The 22,713-nt window shown below is 45.6% G+C and overlaps 1 protein-coding gene across 8 annotated transcripts in view; it reads left to right on the forward strand.

Moving 5' to 3' along the window:
- The first annotated feature begins 976 nt into the window (after positions 1-976).
- The window catches only part of NCOR2 (nuclear receptor corepressor 2), a 205,648-nt gene continuing 183,911 nt past the window's right edge, over positions 977-22,713 (forward strand). For 3 of the 8 annotated variants that reach the window (XM_087705829.1, XM_087705835.1, XM_087705837.1), the window contains exon 1: positions 980-1,557. The gene's annotated coding sequence lies outside the window, so the exon portion shown is untranslated. Of the gene's footprint in view, positions 1,558-22,713 lie in introns of all 8 variants that reach the window. The other 5 variants (XM_087705827.1, XM_087705828.1, XM_087705830.1 and 2 more) reach the window with 4 other exon arrangements.

A 22,713-nucleotide genomic window follows, 5' to 3' on the forward strand; every position in this document is an offset into this window, starting at 1 on the left:
GGGGACTGTAATTGTGCGCTGAAGATTATAAATGAATATTGATTTAACGCCGCTAAGCAATTGATGTTGGGTGGGTGGGTGCAGAACGCGGTTTATTCCAGACAGCAGAAATCAGGAAAGTCACGTGTAAAACAAGAATATGTGTTGCTTTTGGCATCCTACAAAACAGCAAATAAAGGTACCCCGGTTAGCATTCTGAGGCTTAGCTGAGGATGGCTTCTTTTATAACTACGGGTGTATCTTGACTTATGACCAAAATTGCCACTAAGGACAGAGGTCATTAAGTGAGTTGCACCCGATCCAACGACCTTTTTGCCATGGTTGTTAAGCAAATCACCACCCTTTAAGGCTCAGTGCAATTGTTCCGGAATCCCACTACGGAAATATCCTGGTTTCTTTTAGTGTCTACATTAACTTGGGGTCTTCATTTAGTGTCTACATTAGCTTGGATGCCTCCCAGCCCCCGCAACAGAAAATTCCCTCACAGGACCTACACCTCCCAGCGGGTCACCTCTCTTCCCATAACCTTTGACACACACACACCGTCCCCCTCCCCACCAAGCCCCCTTCCCTTCCAAGTGGCCCACCACTCCTTCTGGAGAGCTGCAAGGGAGGCGCAAAGCCTGTCACACCAACCTCCCCTCCCCTCTTGACTTTTTTTTACTGGGGGGGGGGCGCTAACCTTCCTCTCCCCCACCCCCATCCCAGTTCTACCCCCAGCGTCAGAGGTGTCGGAGACGGCGCTGGTCCCTTTAAGAGTGTCAGCCGGGCTGCTGCAAACCGTGCGCCCCAGCCTGGCCGCAATCCTCGCAGCTACTGCTGCTGCTGTTGCGGCGGCTGCAACAAGGGGGGGGGGGGGGCTCCTGCCTTCCCCTCCTCTCCCTTCCCTTCCTCCTCCTCCTCCTCTGCGGAGCCCAGCCGGAGCTCTCCGCAAAGTTAAACCTTCGCAAAAATAAATAAATAAATACATCAATAAAAAATTAAAATCAAGTCAAAGAGACGCGTTGCAAAACGCAGCCACCAACTGCGGGGCGCGCGTCGGCGGCTGTTGGTGTCTCCTCCTCCTCCTCTTCCTCCTCCTCCGGCTGGGAGCTTCAGACATCTTAGGAGAGGCGGAGGAGGGAGAGATTTCCGGGCCCCCGAAGCGGACGGAGCTTTCCAGCCGAGCCAAAGCCGAGCCAAGCGCCGGGTCGCCTCTCTCGGATTTTTACGCACCGCGCCGAGCCCATGGGAAGCTGCTCCGGGGGACCCCGAGGGAGGAAGGCCGCGGCGTGGCAGGGCTGGCACCGTCCCCTTGGATCTGCTTTGGGCTTTTTTTGATTCTTAAGTGTACCTTTGATTTTTTAATTTTTGGCCACCTCCTCTCCCCCTTAAAAAAGCACCCCTCTTCCCCCCAAAAAACCTCGCTCCACTGGGAGCCTCCCTCGGATTTGGAGACGTCTTGGATGCGCGGCCTAAAGGAATTATTTTTTATTATTTCTTATTTTTGGGGGTTGTTGAAGGAATAATAAAAAAAGAGGGGCCAACGGCCTTGCACGGAGCGGCTCGGGCAGGAAGGTAAGGTCGGAGAGCGAGCCGAGCTCACTTTCTCTTTGTTTTTGGTTGTTGTTTCACTCTCTCCGCCAAAAGAATATAAAATATGTAGCAAGCTTTTTTTTTGTTTTTAAAAAAGCAAACCAACCAACCGGAAAAGGCGCAGGGTGAAATCTGCCCTTTTTAACAAAAACAAAAACAAAAATGGATATATATATATATCTATCTATCCATTTTTCGCAAAAATAAACGGCGAGAGTCCTTTTCAGCACTTTTGGGGCGGCTGGGGGGAGGGAGAGGGGTGGTGGTGGTGGAAATCCTCTGCATTTGCAAGCGGGCGCCCGCAGGAGGGAGAGAGGGAGAGAGAGGGGGGGAGAGGAGGGGGTGGCAGGAGAAAGGGGGAAAACAGAGTGTGGAAACCACACGCGTGTATACGCGCGCACGGACATTTTTCGGGGAGGGGGTCTAATCCTAGCAGGAAAACATGTTTTTTCTTTCTTTCGGGTAGGTGTTTCTGCTCCCCCATCCCCGAGGAAGTTCTGTCTAGACTCAGCCTTGGGTTAGACGGTTAAATGGTTGAGTAATTTTAATTAATATGGATGCCTGCGTGATTTGGGGGGGGACGACGACGTGCTTTTCCTTTAAATTCCTCCTGCGCGCACACACACACAATTTTTGCCAATTGCCTGGTTGGGCTCTTGGAAAAGTTTGGGAGGGTCTCTTTGTGGGCTAAAGGTTTCATATGTAGGTCTGTAGTCGTAGGTGCAATCGGGGCTTAGATCCATGGGAGTTTTGACCAGGAGTTTGTGTGAATGGGGACCAGCCAGCTACCTGGAAAAGGGGAAATCTTGGTCGGGTTGAGTAAAGCAAGCTTAACCATGGTTAGCTGAGCTGAGTTCTTGGGTCTGTGTGGCCTGAACCTTGTTCGCCTCTCCCGTTGGGGGGTTAGGTCGTGGGAATGGACCTTGTGAGGGTTGATGGGGCGCGAACCTTCGGCCTATGGTGCGTGCTGGAGATCCCGGGGGGGGGCTTGCCAAGCCTTGGGGCGTGTGAAAGCCCAGCTGTTGGGACTGCTACCCAGATGTGCTGTGTGCATCCTTGCAGATGGGACTGATGGAACAAACTAGGAATCGCTCAATCCGGGTTAGCATCTTCAAACCCACCTTGAGCAAGGAGAGGAGGGCTCGTTCACTGCAGAAATTGCTCTGCAGGCCTGTGGAATCAAACAATTGGCAACTTTTTAGTTGAGATCCCTCTGGTTGGGGGGGGGGAAGTTGCAACTTTTAGGAAATCCCCCCTGATTTCACCTTGTTTGTCTCCCTTATAACCACAAATGTAACAACTGAACTGAACAACCTTTGGAAAGAGCAGAAGGGGTTAAGCTCCCTTCCGGCACTCAAGCTTTGAATTGCTTCGGATCTGTAGAATCAAAGCTGCCTAGCTTCCCTTTATTATAAATGATATTTAAATGCAGTTGTCTTTTTTTTTGGTCCTTTTATTTGGTCTTTGCCAGTCTTTGTAGGTCTTGGAATCCCAGTTCCTGTTTCTGGTGGCTTCTTCCTCTCAGTTGCTCCATGCGTTTTTTTTGGTGCCTGCGGAAATGGTGTTTTCCTCCCTGAGGCTGCTGGGAACTGCAGTTCATGAAGTTTGAAGTGTGCAAGCGTGTGTGTGTGTGTGTGTGTGTGTGTGTGTGTTTGTGTTTGCACTGGCTGTGTGGGACCGGGCCTGGGGGCTGGCAGCCACTCTATGTTGGCCTGCCCAGCTTTATCTGTGTTTCCTTTGCAAAAACAAAACAAAGAAAAAGTGCATTTCAAATTGACAAGTCGAGTGTGAATGGCTTGATCAAGTTTGGCTGGGTTTTCACATGAGCTGAAGGATGGGTGTGTAAATATGGGCTGGAGAGAATTTGTAAGAAAATAGCAGAGGGATCATTGCTGTTTTCAGTTAGAAGCATTGGTGGCTTCATTTTTTCCAAACAAGCAGGCTGCCTTTTTAGGTAGAAACTTAGGCAGATCTAGTTAAAATGCTTTCCTGGCACAGGGCAGGCTAGATCTTCCTAGGTTTTAATGGTGGTTTTGGTTCTGTGTTTTGTTTCCTTGTGCAATGCTCTACTTAAAGCCATAAGGCAAAACTCAGGGGGACAACAGGGCTCAAATGCTGTTTTTTTGCATCTTAATGCAACACATTTTCCAACTGTGAAAATAAAATGATGAAGTGGCTGGAACTTCAACTTGGGCGTTGAAGTCCACTAGTCTTAAAGTTGCCAAGGTTGAAAAAAAAAAAAACCTTACCATGCGGATTAAATTATTCAGTGATTAATAGTTAAACTGTCATTAAGCTCCCATGTGGTTTGGGTTAAATGGTGGGGTTTGGTTGGCTGAGTCCTGTGAATGCCAACACAGATGGTAATAGAAACCAGGTTAATATGTCGGGTGCCAAGCCCAACCAGGCTGAATAGCTGGGGTGCAGATTAAATGAGAAGAGGGCTTGAAATGGGTGACCTTTGACCCTGGGCACAGGTAGTTTGCTCCCCCAGGTGAGATAAATATGCCCAGTCTGGCTGTAAAATCTCCTTTATTCACAGCTGGCACCCCAGTATTAGTTAAAGATAGAGGTTCCCCTCCCACATATGTGCTAGTCATCCTGACTCTAGGGGACGGTGCTCATCTCTGTTTCAAAGCTGAAGAGCCAGCGCTGTCTGAACACGCCTCCGTGGTCATGTGGCCAGCATGACTAAATGTCGAAGGCGCATGGAACACTGTTTCCTTCGCACCCAAGGTGGTCCCTATTTTTCTACTTGCATGTTTTACGTGCTTTCGAACCGCTAGGTTGGCAGAAGCTGAGACAAGTAACGGGAACTCACTCCGCTATGTGGCTAGGGATTCGAACCACCGAACTGCTGACCTTTCTGATTGACAAGCTCAGCGTTTTAGCCACTGAGCCACCACATCCCAATATTGGGAGAGCTTTAAATCTTCCTACAGAAGATAATCTTCATATTACAACCTTTCATTTAGTGACCGAAGTTACAATAGCATTGAAAAAAGGGACTTATGACCGTTTCACACTTACGAACATTGCAGCATCCCCACGGTCATGTGATCAAAATTGGGACGCTTGGCAACTGACAAGCAAATGGGGAAGCCAGACTCACTTAAAAACTACATTACTAACTTCACAACCACAACGATTCACTTAACAACTGGCAAGAAAGGTCATAAAACGGGACAAAGCTCACTTGACAATGGTCTCGCTTAGCAGTGGAAATGTTGATCTCAATTGTGGCCGTAAGTCGAGGACTACCCAGATAATTCTCTCTGCTGATCGGCAACTTCTGTGTATCTTAGAGGTAGAGACCAATTCACACATAATGTGGAGTCTTGGGTTAATCATGCTTTCCATAAGCCACATTTAGTTCAGTATGCACATTGATGAAGACCTAAACCGTGGCTTGTTTTATGCTCACATCTTTATATACATCTTTGCTTGGTGGAAGAAGTTGAGAGCAAAGCAAGCCACATTTAGTTGAATTTTCACATTGATGAAGCCCTAAACCGTGGCTTGGCTTACACTCACGTTTTTTGCACACACCTTTGCTTGGTGGAGTAAGTTGAGAGCAAAGTGATCCAGAAGGAAAGCTTCTGTAGCTTAGAGACCATTCGCACATGTTGTGGAGTCTTGGGTTACTCATGATTTCCACAAGCCACATTTAGTTGGGTTTGCATATTAAGGAAGCCTTAAACTGGCTTGTAGTGTCTTGGTTTTACACAACCCTTTCCCCAGAAAAACACAAGAGCTACCAAGACTTGATTGGTTACAGTAGGGTTCTTGAAACAAGCCAACTTTAGATTAGCCAAGTCAACATCTTCCAACAAGTCACTCATGGAAAATAATAGATAACCAGGGTTATAAGTGAAATCTTTTGAACTCCTCAGCTCAACTGTGTCCCATTCAGTTACCGCTTTACTTGACTGAAAATGTCTTATTTGCGTTGCAAAGGTAGACAACTAGAGGAACTGTTATCATGTCTGGTGATGCACCTGTAAAAGAAGCTAGAAAATTCCAGATTCAGACACATAACGGGAATGCAGAGGACTTTAAAGGATTAATACAGGTAGTCCTCGACTGAACGACCGCAATTGAGCCCAAAGTTTCTGTGAAGTGAGACATTTGTTAAGTGAGCTTTGTCCCAATTTTACGACCTTTCTGGCCTCACTGGTCAAATGAAGCATGGCAGTTGAAAAGTTAGTAACCCGGTTTATTGAGTAAATCTGGGTTACTCACTGACGTGGCTTGCCAGAAGGTTGCAAAAGGGGCTCCCATGACCCCAGGACACCGAAACTGTCATAAATACGAGTCGGTTGCCCAACGGCTGAATTGTGATCACGTGGCCATGGGGATGCTGGAAAGGACGTATCCTCATGGCTAACCTTTTTGTAGTCATGTACCAAAAGCGCACCTGTGTGTGCGATAATGCACCCCCATGTGTCCACACCCATAATGCAATGCATGTGTGACACCTCCCTGTGCCCCCCCTGCGCGCATGCACACACGACCCTCTTGTGTGTCCCCACCCCCGCAGCCTCCCTGAAGCATCCTGGGACCAAAAGTGTGTGTGGGGGGGGTTGCGCCTGCACAGCAAGACCTGAAAATCAGCTGACCGGCGGCAGGCGCACATGCTTGCGCGGTAGAGCTGAGCTGGGGCGACGGCTGGCATGCCTGCAGAGAGGGCTCCGTATGCCACCTGTGCCATAGGTTCACCATCACAGCTGTATATCATTTCTGCTTTTTTGTTGGATGGATGGGATGGATTGTTGAAAAAAAAATGATGGACGTTTTTGTATGTGATAAATGCAAGTGAGATGGTGGTTTGTGCAAAGTTGGAAAAGATTTGGGGTTGCCAGCCAAGGTTGCTGGAGATGATGGAACTTACTGAGCTGTCTAAATTGACTTTGATGAGAGAAAAGATAATATTGAAGTTGATTCCTGCCCGGAAAACAATTATAGGCCTTTTGGCAAGAAGGCGGGGGGAATGAACTTGGAATTTATGGTTCTAATGATTAGACCAGATAGATGATAAAAGAGAGTAAATCTAAAATTGCTCTTATAACTTCTGAAAAGAAGATCAGAAGTGACTTCTTTCTTCTCTCCTTTCCTTTTACTTTCCCCTTCTTCTTTCCTGCCCTTTTAGCTTTCTCTGATAGCTTTTTCTTCCTTTGCCTTCGTTTTTAATCTTCCTTTTTAGAAATATTTAATAAAAAAATTAGGGAAACGTACAAATCCACCACAACAAAACTACTGCATAACAAAACTACTATTATATCTATCTCTACATAAAAAGATAACATCCCTATGTCTTCAGAAGAATGCAGAATAACAGAAGTTGGAAGGGACCTTGGTGGTCTTCTAGTCCAACCCCTTGCTCAAGCAGGAGATCCAGATTTGATAGACATTCACAGATCTTTCCTGAGACTCGTGTAAAAGGCTCTCAGGGTGCTTTGTGGTGTGTTTGTCGCAATGAGAAAGCAAGAAAAATATAGAATAACGAGTTGCAAGGGACTTTGGAGGCCTTGTAGTCCACCCCACTGCTCAAGCAGGAGACCCTATGCCCTTCCAGATCAATGGCTGTCCCAATCTTGAAAACTTCCAAGGAAGGAGCCTCCTCGCTGGAAAATTTGATTTTTTTTTGTTCCCCTCTTAAGGACATTCCCTTTGTAAAATCTGTCCCCTGAATCTCTCATAATAGTTGGAGTGGAGTGTATTTGCTCCCCCAGTTTTGAGGCTGCTGTTGATGGCCGCTGATGATAAGGACCAAGGCTGAGATACTTGAGCTCAACACCAGCCAAAAGTAGTTTGTTTTCTCGACACACAACTATTAGTTGGCCATCTTGAAGACTCGAAAAAATATTTGCAGATGTGTGAAGTGGATGGGTGTAGCAAATTCCCCTTCTTTTGCTTCAAGCTTTCTCTGATTTATTGTTCTTTGTCTTTGTTTTATCTTCCTTTTTAATAATCTTTAAAATTAAAATATATGAAACTATAAAGATCTGTCTTAGCACTGAAATACGGTCTGAAATACTTCCTCAATGCAAAAGCTGCATGTAGGAAATTTTTGGTGACTTCCTCACCCGGTTAGAAGCGGACAGCTTTCGCATCCTGATTTTCGTTTCTTTGTAAAGAATCGAAAGGTTTTCTGGTCCTAATCCTAGTTTTTGCAAAAGCCACACTTCCGTTTTTACCGTCCCTCCACCAAGAGATGTGTCTGTCAGATTTCTTCTTGAAATAATTTTGAGTTAATTGAAAAACAAAAAAAGAATCCTTTTTGGTTAGCGAACAAATCATTAAATTTCCACCTTGCAAATGAATTAGAATTAGAATAGAATAGAGCTGGAAGGGACCTTGGGGGTCTTCTAGTCCAGCCCCCTGCTCAAGCAGGAGAACCTATACCATCTCAGACAAGTGACTGTCCAGTCTCTTCTTAAAAACCTCCAGTGATGGAGCACCCACAAGGTCTGAAGGTAACTTCTGTTCCACTTGTTAATTGTCCTCACTGTTAAGAAATTTCTCCTTAAGAGCCGTGGTGGCGCAGTGGTCAGAGTGCAGTACTGCAGGCTACTTCTGCTCACTGCCAGCAGTTTGGCAGTTTGAATCGCACCAGCCTCAGGGTTGACTCAGCCTTCCCTCCTTCCGAGGTGGGTAAAATGAGGACCCAGATCATCATAGGCTGATTCTGTAAACTGCTTAGAGAGGGCTGGAAAGCACTGTGAAGTATATAAGTCTAAAGTGCTATTGCCCTTCTGGCAGGCCAAAGACCCTGACACCTTCCTTTCTTCCTTCCTTCCTTCCTTCCTTCCTTCCTTCCTTCCTTCCTTCCTTCCTTCCTTCCTTCCTTCCTTCCTTCCTTCCTTCCCACTGATTAAAATGCAGCATTGCTGGCTAACTCTGCCGACTGCCAGCAGCTTTATTCTGACCAGCTCAAAGTTGACTCAGCCTTCTGTCCTTCCGAGGTGGGTAAAATGAGGACCCATATTGTTGGGGCAAGAGGTGGACTCTGTAAACCATTTAGAGAGGGCTGTAAAAGTTCTATGAAGTGGTATATAAGTCTAAGTGCTATTGCGATTGTTCTTTCTTTTCTCCTTCCTTCCTCACTCCCTCCCTTCCTGTGAAGTGGTTAGAGTGCAGTACTGCAGGCTACTTCTGCTGATCACTAGCTGCCAGCCAATTTGGCAGTTCGAATCTCATCAGGCTCAAGGTTGACTCAGCCTTCTATCCTTCCGAGGTCAGTAAAATGAGGACCCAGATTGTTGGGGGCAAGAGGCTGATTCTGTCAACCGCTTAGAGAGGGCTGTAAAGCACTGTGAAGTGGTATATAAGTCTAAGTGCCATTGCTATTACTAATTCCAGGTTGCTTCTCTCCTTGTTTAGTTTCTAACCATTGTTTCTTATCCTGCCCTCCGGTGCTTTGGAGAATAGGCAGGTTGACCTCCTCTTCTTTGGGGCAGCCCCTCAAAAACTGGTACACTGCTATTATGTCCCCCCTTAGTCCTTCTTTTCTTTAGACTAGCCAAACTCAAATCCTGCAGCTGTTCTTCATACGTTTTAGCCTCCGGGACTTTAGACATCTTAGTTGCTCTTCTCTGAACATTTTCCAAAGTCTCAACATCTTTTTTTGTAGTATTATGTCTTTTAATGACCCCTTAATCCCTTGCATTGGGGTGAAGTTGGAGCAACTGAATGGAGCTGAGTGTTTACTATCCGGATGCCCTTCCTGTCGCCAATGCAGAGTTCGCAGCTGATATTTACTCATGCTGTTTACCCATTGTGCCTTTTTTGTAGTATGATGAGCAAAATTGGTTGCAGTATTCCAGGTGTGGCCTTACTAGGGTTTTTGTAAAGGTGTAAGTTCACCTGATTTCGATTCTATGCCTCTGTTTAACACAACCCTGGATTGTATTAACTTTTTTGGCTGTTGCTGCACAGAGGATTTGGAGACTTCAAGGAATAAGACAGAACTCTGAAAGAACTAAAGAATATGAAATAAGAGTTATCCAGGTAGTCCTGGACTTTACAACTGTATCTACCTCCACACACTCCTGTGTCTTCAGAAGAATGCAGAATAACAGAAGTTGGAAGGGACCAACATTTTTCACCCTGAAAAAAGTGAATTGTGACCGTTTTTCACACTTACGACTGTTGTAGCATCCCCGTGGTGACATGATTAAAATTCAGACGCTTGGCAACTGGCATGGACTTATTGCGACTTTCTGACAAGCCAAGTGAATGGGGAAGTCATATTCACTTAACAACTGTGTTACTAACTTAACGACTGCAGCGATTCACTTAATTGGCAAGAAAAATGGTAAAACGGGCCAAATTCACTTAGCAGATGTTTCACTTAGCAACCTAAATTTTGGGTTCAATTGTCGTAACCTGAAGACTGTCTGTACAGGTCGCCCCTGACTTACAATAGTTCATTGAATAATTAAATATACATTCTTTTACTCTTATTTCTCTGGTAAAATACCCAACAAAAACAATTTAAATCAATATGCTGCTGTGTCATCCTTTCCAACCACGTGCGAATTTTTCCCCAATATTTTTTTTGCCTTTGCACATGTCCACCACATATGATAATATGATCCCGGCATCTGGGGGTAGGGCTTATATCATGAGCATCCTGAAAAAATCATGCTAGGGCTTATTTTCTGGTTAGGTCTTATTTTTGGAGAAACAAGATACTTGTATAAATTTTTGTGCCTTCGGTCGGGTGATAGAAACTTTGCCTCAAACCTGACTAGTTTATTTGAGTCTGAAATCCTGCCGTTGCAGAGGTTGATGCTTTGCAAGCGGATTTAATTCAGGTAATCATGCCCCTTTCGGGCTCCACAACTGCAAAACAGCCACTTAAATGTTTAAATAAATGTTTCACCCTGAGCCAAGAGGATCAGACGTGCTCATTAGGATTGCCGGAACTTGTGAAGTGCTCCAGAGCCATCCTTACGATGATGGAAGCCGTCTTTTGACTCCGCAAGATCTAAAGAACCCAGGTAATCCTCAACCCTAAGTTCCGTTAACAGAGGGATACAATCGAGATCAAGGGAGGTACTAATACCACACAATCATGTGACTGGGGGGATTGGGCAACGGTCAGAAGTGTGAGAAATATTCTTAAATCGCTTCCCCCCCACCCCGTGCCTTTGTAACTTTGAATGGTCACTAAATGAACTGCTGTAACTTGAGGACTACGTGAATTAGTTTCTAGGTATCGACGGTGACCAACAAGGCATGTCAGGCAGAGGAGCAGAGAAAAAAAGCCTGGGATACCTTTCTGTTAGGGAAAAAGAAATAGATACATTCTTGATTCTGGAATCTCAGAAGAATAGAATTCTTTATTGGCCAATTGTAATTGGACACACAAGGAATTTGTCTTTGGTGCAGATGCCCTCAATGTACATAAGGAATAAAATACATTCATCAAGAATCATAAGATACCACACTTAGTGATAGTCAAGGTTATTAATAAGCTATCAAATCATATTAGGAAACAAACCAAAACAATATAAATTGAAAGATGCAAGCAACATGGTTATAGTCATAAGAGGGGAGAGATAGATTCTAGGAAGGAAGAGAAGAAGAATAGTAATACATTCTTGGTAAATTATTTGACAGTGTTGTGGGAATTAGTTGTTTAGCAGAGTGATGGCGTTCGGGGAAAAAACTGTCCTTGTGTCTAGTTGTTCTGGTGTGCAATGCTCTATAGTGTCGTTTTGAGGGTAGGAGTTGAAACAATTTATGTCCAGGATGCTAGGGGTCTGTAGCTATTTTCACAGCCCTCTTTTTGACTCGTGCAATGGACAGGTCCTCAGTGGAAGCCAGATCCTCCTGGTGTGACTTTTAATGTGCTTCCATAGGGACAACATCCTCTGATCTCCTGGAATGCTTGCCTTCCAGCTATTCTTCTTCACAAGAAAATAGTTCAGAGGGCCCGTTAACCTTGGAAGGATGTGAAGGCGTCATAACTCTTGAGAAATGTTTGCGCTCGCTTCTCTCCCTGAGCCTGTCTTGTGGGAAGCCCAGTTGAACAGAATAACCGAGTTGGAAGGGACCTTGGAGTCTTCTAGTCCAACCCCACCCCCCCTGCTCAAGCTCTACTCCATTTCAGACAGAGGGTTGTCCAGTCCCGTCTTAAAAAGCTCCAATGTTGGAGCACCCACAACTTCTAGAGGCAAGTCATCCCACAGATTAATGGATTCCTTGCCGTCCTGAAAAAATAGCTTAAAAGTCCCTGATAACGTTGGCTTGAAGGCCAACTCTGGAACATGTCATGGAAGCACCTCATAGATGATCTAGATTTTAGCCTAGCTTGAGCTTAGTTTGGGCTGCCAAACTCTGAGTGTCTTGTAGATCCAGAAAATTGGACACGTTGACTCAATCAACTGTGATTAATTTCTCAGTGCGGACATTAACAGATTAACAGAGTTGGGAGGGACCTTGTAAGTCATCTAGTCCAACCCCCCTCCCAGATGGCAGTCCAGTCTCTTCCTGAAAGCCTCCAGGGATGAAGCTCCCACAACGTCTGAAGGCAACTTCTGTTCCATCGTTGATTGTTCTCACTGTCAGGAAATGTCTCCTTATTTCCAAGTTGAATCTCTCCTTGTTCAGTTTCCATCCGTTATTCCTCGTCTGGCCTTCAGGTGCTTTGGAAAATAGCTTTACCCCCCTCCCCTCTGTGGCAACCCCTCAAATATTGGAAGACTACTATATTGTCTCCCCTGGTCCTTCTCTTCACTAGACTAGCCATGCCCAGTTCCTGCAACTGTTCATCGTATGTTTTAGCCTCCAAATCATTTTGGTTGCTCTTCTCTGCACTCTTTCTAGGGTCTCAACAGCTTTTTTATAGTGTGGTGACCAAAACTGGATGAAGTACTCTAGATGTGGTCTTACTAAGCCTTTATAGAGTGGTGTTAGTACCTCCCTTGATCTTGATTGTATCCCTCTGTTAATGCAATTTAGGATTGCATTGGCTTTTTTGGCTGCCGCCGCACACTACTGGCTAATGTTTAATTGGTTGATATATAATGATAGGTAAGTCAATGGAGGAACGTTGGAACTTGTCTACTCAAAGGTCTAGATTTGGGAAAGACTTCACAAATCATGTGAAACTCATGGTGGGCTCATTCCTGCTGCCAATTTTTTAAAAAAAATCTCCTTTCCCTCCTCCAGTTGGATCCAGTTGGAAGAGTGGACTGAAAGGGGAAAAATAGAAACTCTTCTGTTGAGCAGAGAAAATAAATGTAGGCCTCACAAGATGGGGGGATTCCTGGCTGGAGAAGACTGGATCTGAAAAAGATTTGGGTGGGGTTGTTGACAGTAAGTTGAATCTGAGCCAGCAGCGTAGAAACTACTGGTCTAATGCACTTCTGTGCTGCATTAGAAGACTTATATCAAAGACACATGAAGTCATTGTTTGCCTCTTCTCACGGCTGGTGAGATCATACTTGGGGTTCGGTGTCCTTGTGTCCTGTTTCCCACAGGAGAAAGGAGATGGTTTGGTTAGAGCAGCTTCAGATGAGGTCATTGAAGATGATAGATGGAGTTGGGAACATGCCTTGTGAGGGGAGGCCTGGAGAACCTGGGGAGGTTCTGTCAGAAGAAGAGAAGACTTAAGGGAGGGCTAGTAGCCATGTCCAATTCCATAAAGTTGACATTGGCATTGCATTTTTATTGGTCAGCCCTTGGGCTGTGTCAAAGTGCAAAGTTCCAGAAACAAATTATTACTAAAATTTGATAAAAGCAGTTTAAAATGGAATTTGATAAAATGCAATTTAAATAAAATTGGAATAAAATGCGATTTAAAATGGAATTGGAATAGAATGCAAAAATTTAAGATATACAGATAAAGTTGGAATAAAGACTTATAGCTCGTAAGTTGCAACTACTGAGATTCCATTTAACTATGAGGTACTGTGATTTCTCCATCTCTGGAGGCTTTTAAGAAGAAGCTGGACCATCACCTCCCATGGATGGTTTCATTGTTTTTTTTTCAATGTGGTTCCTTCCAACGTGTTCTGACCTAAGCTTTCCCAGCAGCACAAAGCTGAGTTCTCCTCCCAAGACAGTTTTTCAAGAGAGTTCACAATTACCAACCTTTATCAGGCTTGGAGAGTGGCCAGGCCGAGATCTTTCAGATGCTGCAGTACTTGGCAAGAAGGCAGGAATGAACTATCTTCTGCAAACACCCTTCTCCTTTCGCTCCTCTGGGAGGGGCCATTCATAGTCCACCTGTGGTTTTACTCCTGAGTCGGCCCTTGTTCCTTAGCTGTTCCCTTCTCCTGGCAACTCTGCATGCACACATTGGGAACAGGCTCCAGCTGTTTTTCTGCCCCAGTGATCTCTAACTCTGAAGGCAGCTGATAACTGTCAGACGGCCCTGGCCCCCTCTCTGCCTCCGATGCAGAGCCCTCATCCGAGTCTTCCCCAGACTCCAGGAGTGGCCCATGTTCCTCCCCAACCTCCTCACTGTCCGAATTTGCTGCCAGCTCCACTGGCCGCTGGCTGCTTGTGGGTCACAACACAACATGGCAATTCTGTGGTCCTGCTTGTGATCAGGTCTTCCTCAACGTGGCCTCCTAAATTGTTTTGAGTTCTCCAGGGATGGAACTGAAGAACCATCCCATTCCAAGTTTATCGTTCATGGAGAACCTCAATTGTGAAGTATGGTGCCACATTTGGGAAACTGCTTCCCAGAATCCTTTGCAAATCTCCTGGCTTGTGGGACATGGGTGGGGAGGACACAAAACAGTGTACCTGAAAGCCAGATATTTTCAGGAGTAAGACATTGAGCAAGGCTATCAAACCGAGTGTCTGAAATGTTTTCTGTGTTTCTCGTTGCCCTCGGGTCAATTTCACAGAATAATAGTTGGAAGGGACCTTGGAGATCTTCTAGTCTGTCCCCGTGCTCAAGCAGGAGACTATTTATCATTTCAGACAAATGGTTGTCAGGTCCTTTTTTGAAAGCCTCCAGTGAGGCTTAAGGCAAGCTGTCCCAACTGGTTGATTGCTTAGGAATTTTCTCCTTAGTTCTAGGTTGCTTCTCTCCTTGGTTAGTTTCCATCCATTGTTTCTTGTCTTGCCTTCTGGTGCTTTGGAAAATAGTTTGACTCCCTCATCTTTGTAGGAGACCCTCAAATATTGGAAGACTGCTATCATGTCCTCCTTTCCATTCAACTAGACCTATCCATTTCCTGCAACCATTCTATCTATGTTTTAGCCTCCAGCCCCCTAATCATCTTGGCTGCTCTTCTCTGGGCTCTTTCTGCTTTCTCAACATCTTTTTTACAATATGGTGACCAAAATTGGATGCAGGATTCCAGGTGTGGTCTTCACTGATTTCTCCACTCTGTCGTCGTCATCATCTTCTTTTTTTTGCTGGAAGGTTCTTTTTGGTGAGACCAATAAAACATTTTATTTTCCAACACCCTGACATAGATTTTGCTCTGTGTTTCCAGGTCAGTAGCTTTTGCTCTGCGGGCTGAACTCTGCTGACTCGGTCTGCTGGTTTTTAGCAATGCATTCTCCAATGGTCTCTGTAGTCAAAATCAGGCAGAGGGGAAAGAAAGAAAGAAAGAAAGAAAGAAAAAGAGAGAGAGAGAGAGAGAGAGAGAGAGAGAGAGAGAGAAAGTGAGGAAGGAAGGGAAGAAAGAAAAAGCAAGGAGGGATAGAAAGAGAAAGAAAAAGAGGAACAAAGGAGGGAGAGAACAAAGGAAGGAAAGAAAGAAGAAAGAAAGAGCCAATGAGAATCGAACTGCTGGCAGTCAACAGAGTTTGCCTGCAACACTGCATTCTAACCACTGTGCACCATGCAAGGAAAGGAAGGAAGGAAATAAATGACACTAGCCCTTAGACTTACATACTGCTTCAAAATGCTTTACAGCCCTCTAAGTGGTTTACAGAGTCAGCCTTTTGCCCCCAACAATCTGGGTCCTCGTTTTACTGACCTCGGGAAGATGGAAGGCTAAGTCAACCATGAGCCAGTCAGGATTGAACTGCTGGTAATGGGCAATGTTATGGAAGGAAGAAAGAAAGAATAGAAATAGCAGATTTGTATACCGCTTCACAGTGATTTCCAGCCCTTTCTAAATGGTTTACAGAGTCAGCCTTTTGTCCCCAACAATCTGGGTCCTCATTTTACTGACCTCGGAAAGTCAGTCAGGATCGAACTGCTGGCAGTGGGCAGAGTTGAAGGAAGGAAGGAAGGAAGGAAGGAAGGAAGGAAGGAAGGAAATAGCAATATCAATAGCACTTAGATTTATATACCGCTTCACAGCGCTTTACAGCCCTCTCTAAGCAGTTTACAGAGTCTGCCTCTTGCTCCCTTGTTTTTCCCACCACAGAAGGATGGAAGGCTGAGTCAACCTTGAGCCAGTCAGGATCGAACTGCTGGCAGTGGGTAGAGTTAGCCTGCAATACTGCCTTCTAACCACTGCGCCACCACAGCAATCCTACCTCGTAGGAGAGGTTGTAACAGACGAGAAGTCTGCATGAGAAATCATTACAAGCCTTAGAGAAAAAGAAAGATACCTAATCAATAATGAATACACCTCTTGGACTTGCATTATGACCCAAATTGCTTCCTGTTTGATTTTTAAAAGTGGCCTTGCCGGGCTTGAGTTTTAAATGACCGGGCAGGATGGCTTCAAACTATACTGTGATTTGATTTGGGATTTCTCTTCCAGCCTTCCCAGCTCAGCTCCTTCAGAGGTTGTGATCAATAAAATGTGTTAAAATCTCTGTGCTGGGAAATCAGGCAATTCATCACAATTCTTTACAATCAACTGCGCTGGGCACAGTGGTTAGAAAGCTACTTCTGCTGACTGCTGGCTGCCTGCAATTTGGCAGATCGAATCTCACCAGGCTCAAGATTGACTCAGTCTTCTGTCCTTCCGAGGTTGGTAAAATGTAAAGCCCTGTGAAGTGGTATATAAGTTTAAGTGCTATCGCCCTTCCTTCCTTCCTTCCTTCCATCCATCCATCCATCCATCCATCCATCCATCCATCCATCCATCCATCTTGCGCAGTGGTTAGAATGCAGTATTGCAGGCAAACTCTGCCAACTGTCAGCAATTCGATTGGCTCAAGGATGACTCAGCCTTCCCTCCTTCCGAGGTGGGTAAAATGAGGACCCGATTGTTGGGGACAAAAGGCTGACTCTGCAAAACACTTAGAGAGGGCAGGAAGGCACTATGAAGCGGTATATAAGTCTAAGTGCTATTGCCAAGTGCTATTCTTTGTGATCATCTTTGTGTGACTCAGAAAGAAGAGAGTTTCTGATACAATGTGTTTATCCTTTTTAAAAAAAATATATTTTTGTAAGCAGGTGGAGAGGAGAGTAGAACCATCTGGGGTTTTGTGACACAGTGTGAAGGTCAGTAAAATAGTAAGTAACATTAGGTCGGTCATGTAGGGAGACCAGCTTTTTCAGTGGTCCTGAGTTATGACCATAAGGGGCAGGCTCCATTATGGTCGTAAATTTCAGGACTACATATAGTCTAGTAACACCAAGGACCTCCACAATGTGGAGACAACTTCTCTATACCGAAACTACTACACACAACAAAACTACTACCTCTACACGTTAGGAGAGAATGAAAGGAAGAGGGGGGAAAGAAGAAAGAGGTAAGGAGAGGAGGATGGAAAGGAGAGAAAGAGGAGGAGAGAGGGTAGGAAGGGGAAGAGGAAGAGCAGGAGTAGGAGAAAGGTACGGGAAGAAGGAAGGGGAAGGAGAGACGGAAGGAAGTAGAGAAGGGAAAGAGTGTGGAAAGAAAGAGGTAAGGAGAGGAGGATGGAAAGGAGAGAAAGGAGGAGAGAGGGTAGGAAGGGGAAGAGGAAGAGCAGGAGTAGGAGAAAGGTACGGGAAGAAGGAAGGGGAAGGAGAGAAGGAAGGAAGTAGAGAAGGGAGAGAGTGTGGAAAGAAAGAGGTAAGGAGAGGAGGATGGAAAGGAGAGAAAGAGGAGGAGAGAGGGTAGGAAGGGGAAGAGGAAGAGCAGGAGTAGGAGAAAGATACAGGAAGAAGGAAGGGAAAGGAGAGGAGGAAGGAAGAAAGTAGAGAAGGGAGGGAGAAAAGAAAGGGAAAATAAGGTGGTGTTACAAGGAGGAAGGGATGATAAACAAAGCAACCCAAACTGTATATTATAACCTATTAAATGAAATAATAAATGTATAAGAATGATAAATGTTAAAACACCTGTAACCAAACGACATGCTGTATGTGATGATGTTTTTTTTTTCATTGTGTGTATGTGTTGTCTATGTAATAAAAAAAAAAAATTATTAAAAAAAAGCTGCTACCTCTACACCAAAGGTTTGGTAGACATTCACAGATCTTTCCTGAGATTTATGAAGAAGGCAATCTTTGTGATGTGTTTGTGGTGATCAGAAAGCAAACAGAGTATAGAATAACTGAGTTGGAAGGGACCTTGGAGGCCTTCTAGTCCACCCCCTGCTCAAGCAGGAGACCCTGTAGCCATAAATCAGGAATTGCCTGTATTAAGAAGTTAGCTTTTCATCTTTGCAAGCAAGGGCAGTGACTCAGGTATAAAGATTTTTATTTTATTGGAGCTTTAAGACTTTAATACAAACCACCGAATTGTACACTTGGCATAAAGAGCAAAACCCGAGTAAAGATTAAGTAGAAAGTTCTGTGCTAGTGCATATCCTTAGAGGGAAGTTTATATAGAAACCTCAGCCAAGTTGGCTGGAGCCCAGCGTGGATGGAGAAATCTCCCTCATCTTTCATCGTGGACCCCTACTAAAGGTTTCCAACAACTGTTGCCCAACTGATGTAAATTGTAGTGTTGATGGGTTCAGCGGTCACTCCCAGCTCAGCTTGAATGACCTTGAAATAAAGTCTAAATGGAAGATGTGGGAAAACGGGTGATGATGTTCCCTGGTTGGGTCATGAAATGTCTGCAAGAAAACAACAAAGCTCAGAGAGCACCAAGGACCCCATAGTCATTTTCCTCCTCCTCCTCCTCCTCCTCCTCCTCCTCCTCCTCCTCCTCCTCCTCCTCCTCCTTCCTCCTCCTCCTCCCCCCTGCCCCTCCTCCTTCCCCTCCCCCTCCAGCACTCATGATGTTCCCTGGTTGGGTTATGAAACGTCTGCAAGAAAACAACCAAGCTCAGAGAGCACCAAGGACCTCTCACTTCAACCCTGAGCAACAAACATTCTCCTTTATTAGCTGAGAATTCTTGACTGTGCAATTCAGAGTTGGCTTTTGAGAGTCGGTTTCTGCGAAGAGTGCAGTGCCTGGATCCGCTCTTAGGGATTCACGGAAGAGATGGTTACTTATGGCCTGGGAATTGGCTTTCTCAGAAGCCCACCAGACATTAAGCCCCGAGCAAGTTCACGTCAGTTCACTTGGCTTGGAATGGGGCAGCCGCCATCTTGGGTTTCTTGGCCCTCTCCCAGCTGTGGAGATTCTTCGCTTGGGCAATTTTCAAGCTACGGAGTTGGCTTTCCTGTGCAGGCAGAGAACGTCCAACCTGCCAGAAGTAGGAGAAACGTCTGGATTTGGTTGGAGCTTTGGGCTCGCTTATGATCTTTGGAATTTCTTCTAATCCCTGATGATCCGTCTCCTCATGCATTCCATCAAGGGATGACGGCTTGCCTCAGGAATGTCTGTTTTCCTCGGTTGCAAATTTACGGTAAACGATCTTAGTAGAACATGTCCAAAGCTGGTCCTGCCAAGAAGCGGAAAAACCCCATCTCCCTTGACCTTTGCAACTTGCAAGCTTTGTCATTTAATCCCAGGTCCTCCCTAAGGTTGAAATACCTTAAATGCTTTTGCGTGTGTGTGTGTGTGTATGTGTGTGTGTGTGTTGTGGAAAGATGCCCCTTTCCCCCTTGTTCTGTAACTGAATTTTTTTTTCCCGGCTATGCAGGGTGCTTTGAGAGATAAAAATGTGGATACGAGGCGCGTTATTTCTAAAAATGGCTACGCTGAGGTTTGGTTGAATTTCTTTTCCCAAATTTGGAAAGGAAGAAGACAAAAATCCTTGACCGATTTAATATGATTTTGGACCTCCGGCCGTGAATGATGTGATCAGAACAATTTTGTAAAGGTGTGGAACTGTAAAAAAAAAAAAAAGTAATAGACAACAGAGTTCAGGGTTTTGAAACTTTCCAGAAGTTAACCCAGTTTGCAGAATTTCCTAATAAAGCTTGGCCACCACTAGTGATGGTTCTTTGTGAAACATTTGCATCCAGTTTGGTCACCACACTGTAGAAGGGATGTTGAGATTCTGAAAAGGGTGCGGAGAGGAGCAAGATGATTGGGAGACTGGAGGTTAAAACATACGATGAACGGTTGCAGAACTGTGCATGGCTAGTCTAGTGAAGAGACGACCAGGGGAGACAGGAGAGCAGGCCTCCAGTATTTCATGGGCTGTCACAGAGAGGAGGGGGTTCAAGCTATTCTCCAAAGCACCCAAAGGCCAGGCAAGGAAGAATGGATGGAAACTGAACAAGGGAGAGATTCAACCTGGAAATAAGGAGGAATTTTCTGACAGTGAGAAAGGGCGTTGGTACTTACCTGATACGCCTCTTCTCATAGTGGGGGGAGGAGTATCCAGGATGGGTTTGACTTTGTCCTCTCGTGATTGGATTGAGTCAGATAAGCTCTTTGGGCTCCGCCCCCTGATACCTGGCATGCCCAGTTTTACTGACGAAGAGCTCTCTCCGACTCGTTGCATCATTCACTCCAGACTCTTGATTCAATTTTTTGCTTTTATTGTCTTCAACATCAATATTTAAATAACAACATAAACAATGAACATAACACTTAGTCGTACAAACATAGTCAGGGAGGGACTGGATACTCTCCCCCCACTATGAACAATCAACCCATGGAACAGAAGTTGCCTTAGAAGTTGTGGAGCTTCATCCCTGGAAGATTTCAAGAAGAGACTGGACTGCCATCAGCCAGAAATGGTGTAGGTCTCCTGCTTGGGTGGGTGGGGGTTGGACTAGAAGACCTACAAAGGTCCCTTTCAACTCTGTTAATCTGAATCTGGAGATCTTGAGGTGTCTTCAGTTTTCAGTAGTCCTTAGAAATTCACCCCCCCCCCCCCCAGGAGATAATCTCCATTGACACATCCATTGAAGCCTAAAATAGGAAAGCACCTTCCTGCTTCTGTGGTCCATTAGCTTCTAGGACCTTCGTTGTCTTGAAGGGGTGATAATCGTACATGCCATTTTATAACGGCCATTAGTTTGGGTCACTTCAGCCACCTGTTATCCACTCCCACATTTCTGATTTCCCAGGTTATAAATAAATGTGTTATAAGAGAGAAGCAACCTGGAAATAAGGAGAAGTTTCCTGACAGTGAAAACAACTAATCAGTGGAACAATTTGCTTTCAGAAGTTGTGGATGCTCCAACTCTGGAGGTTTATAAGAAGAGGTTGGTTAACCATTTGTCTGAAATGGGTAAGGGCTTTTCTGCCCGAGCAGGGGGGTTGGACTAGATGACCTCCGAGGTCCCTTCCAACTCGGTTATTCTGTATTTTGTATAAAGTGGAGATTCGGTTGTCTTCTCCAGGAATGATTGATAATAAATTCTGTAGCTTTGATCTGGATTCATTTCATGGCTAACATCAATCAGTGCCAGGAACTGCACCCCCCTCCCCATGCGATTGGCAGTAAAATTTAGCATTGAAATCCTGCAAGGGGAAAGGTAGGTTCTGACCTAGGCTTCCCAGCAGCACAAAGCCGAGTCCCGATAAACTCCTTTTATTTGACAGTGAATTCTCCAGAGTCTTTCAAGAGAGTTCACAATTACCGACCGTTATCAGGCTTGGAGAGTGGCCAGGGCTGGTATCTTTCAGACATCGCAATACTTGGCAAGAATGCAGGAATGAACTGATTGTCTCCGCAAACTCCACTCCCCTTTCGCTCCTCTTTATTCCCTCTGGCAGGGGCCATTCATCATCCACCTGTGGCCTTACTCCCAAGTCGACCCTGTTCCTTAGCTGTTCCCTTCGTCTGGAAAACTCTGCGCATGCGCCACACTGGAACAGGCTCCAGCTGTTCCTCTGCCTCAATGATGTCTGACTCCGAAGGCAGCTGATAACTGGCATAAGGCCCTGGCCCCCTCTCTGCCTCCGACACAGAGCCCTTATCCGAGCTTTCCCCAGACTCAGGACTGGCCCATGTTCCTTCCCAATCGCCTCACTGTCCGAATCTGCTGCCAGCTCCGCAGACCACCGGCAGATCACAACAGCTAGGATGTGAAAAGCTGCACAAACCAGCCTCTTGATTTAGCTAGAAGAAGCTGGCGAGCCACAACACCTTTTGACAACTTGGTGAAAGTCCTTCTCATGTCATGGTGGTATCTTCTTTGGAGAAAGGCGTGAACGTAGGTAGGTGGAGGGGGTAATAGAGGAAGCTTATTATGAATAGAAATTATAGAACTGCAGAACAGAGTTTCTGATTTTGTATGAATGCCAGTAAATGAATTCGGGTGGTCATTGGTGAGGCCGCCATCCATCTGACGCAGTGATGAGAATATTGGCGGTCCTCGCCCTGTTTGTGTCTGAGTAACGGGCCCAGCAGATCATTGGGTCCTTGGCTGCAGGTTGCTTTGTGAGCTGTGGCATCACTGCTGATGGAAAGCTACCAGTGCAGGAAACTGAGATGACAAAGTTATGCAGAGAAGGGAATAGCAGCAGGTTTTTGGATCTGTTGAGGGTCAGGGACCCTTCAGGTTGCCCTAATCCACAGGAGATTATGGATCGGTTGATAAGCCAACTGATTGATGTGGTTGATTGCCTGAGTCTGCGGAGGAGGATGAGACGGAGCCTTTTGGGCTTGGGTAGGAACAGGGGCAGGACGACCGAGAGAGTGGAAGAGAGGGGCAGGCAGTGGAGATGAGGGGCAACGGAGTTCAGGCAATGAGCAAGGACCACCCCTCCTGATCCCCGAGCACCGAGAGGGGAGAGGAGGTGAGAACAGAGTAGGCTGCCTTGACTATTTCAGGAGACTATCCGCCCCTCTTCACAAGGCACACCTGGGACTGAGACTTAAGGAGACCCTGTGGGGAGGGGTGTTTGTCGGGAACAAGTGCTGAGTTCATGGAGTTTTGTGTGCCCTGGCCGACATCTGGAGTTTGCCAACCTTCTTTGC

This window comes from Thamnophis sirtalis, unplaced genomic scaffold, assembly GCF_051295495.1.
Source record: "Thamnophis sirtalis isolate CommonGarterSnake01/CBP01778 unplaced genomic scaffold, rThaSir2_p1.2 scaffold_2, whole genome shotgun sequence".
NCBI classification, from domain to species: Eukaryota; Metazoa; Chordata; class Lepidosauria; order Squamata; family Natricidae; genus Thamnophis; species Thamnophis sirtalis.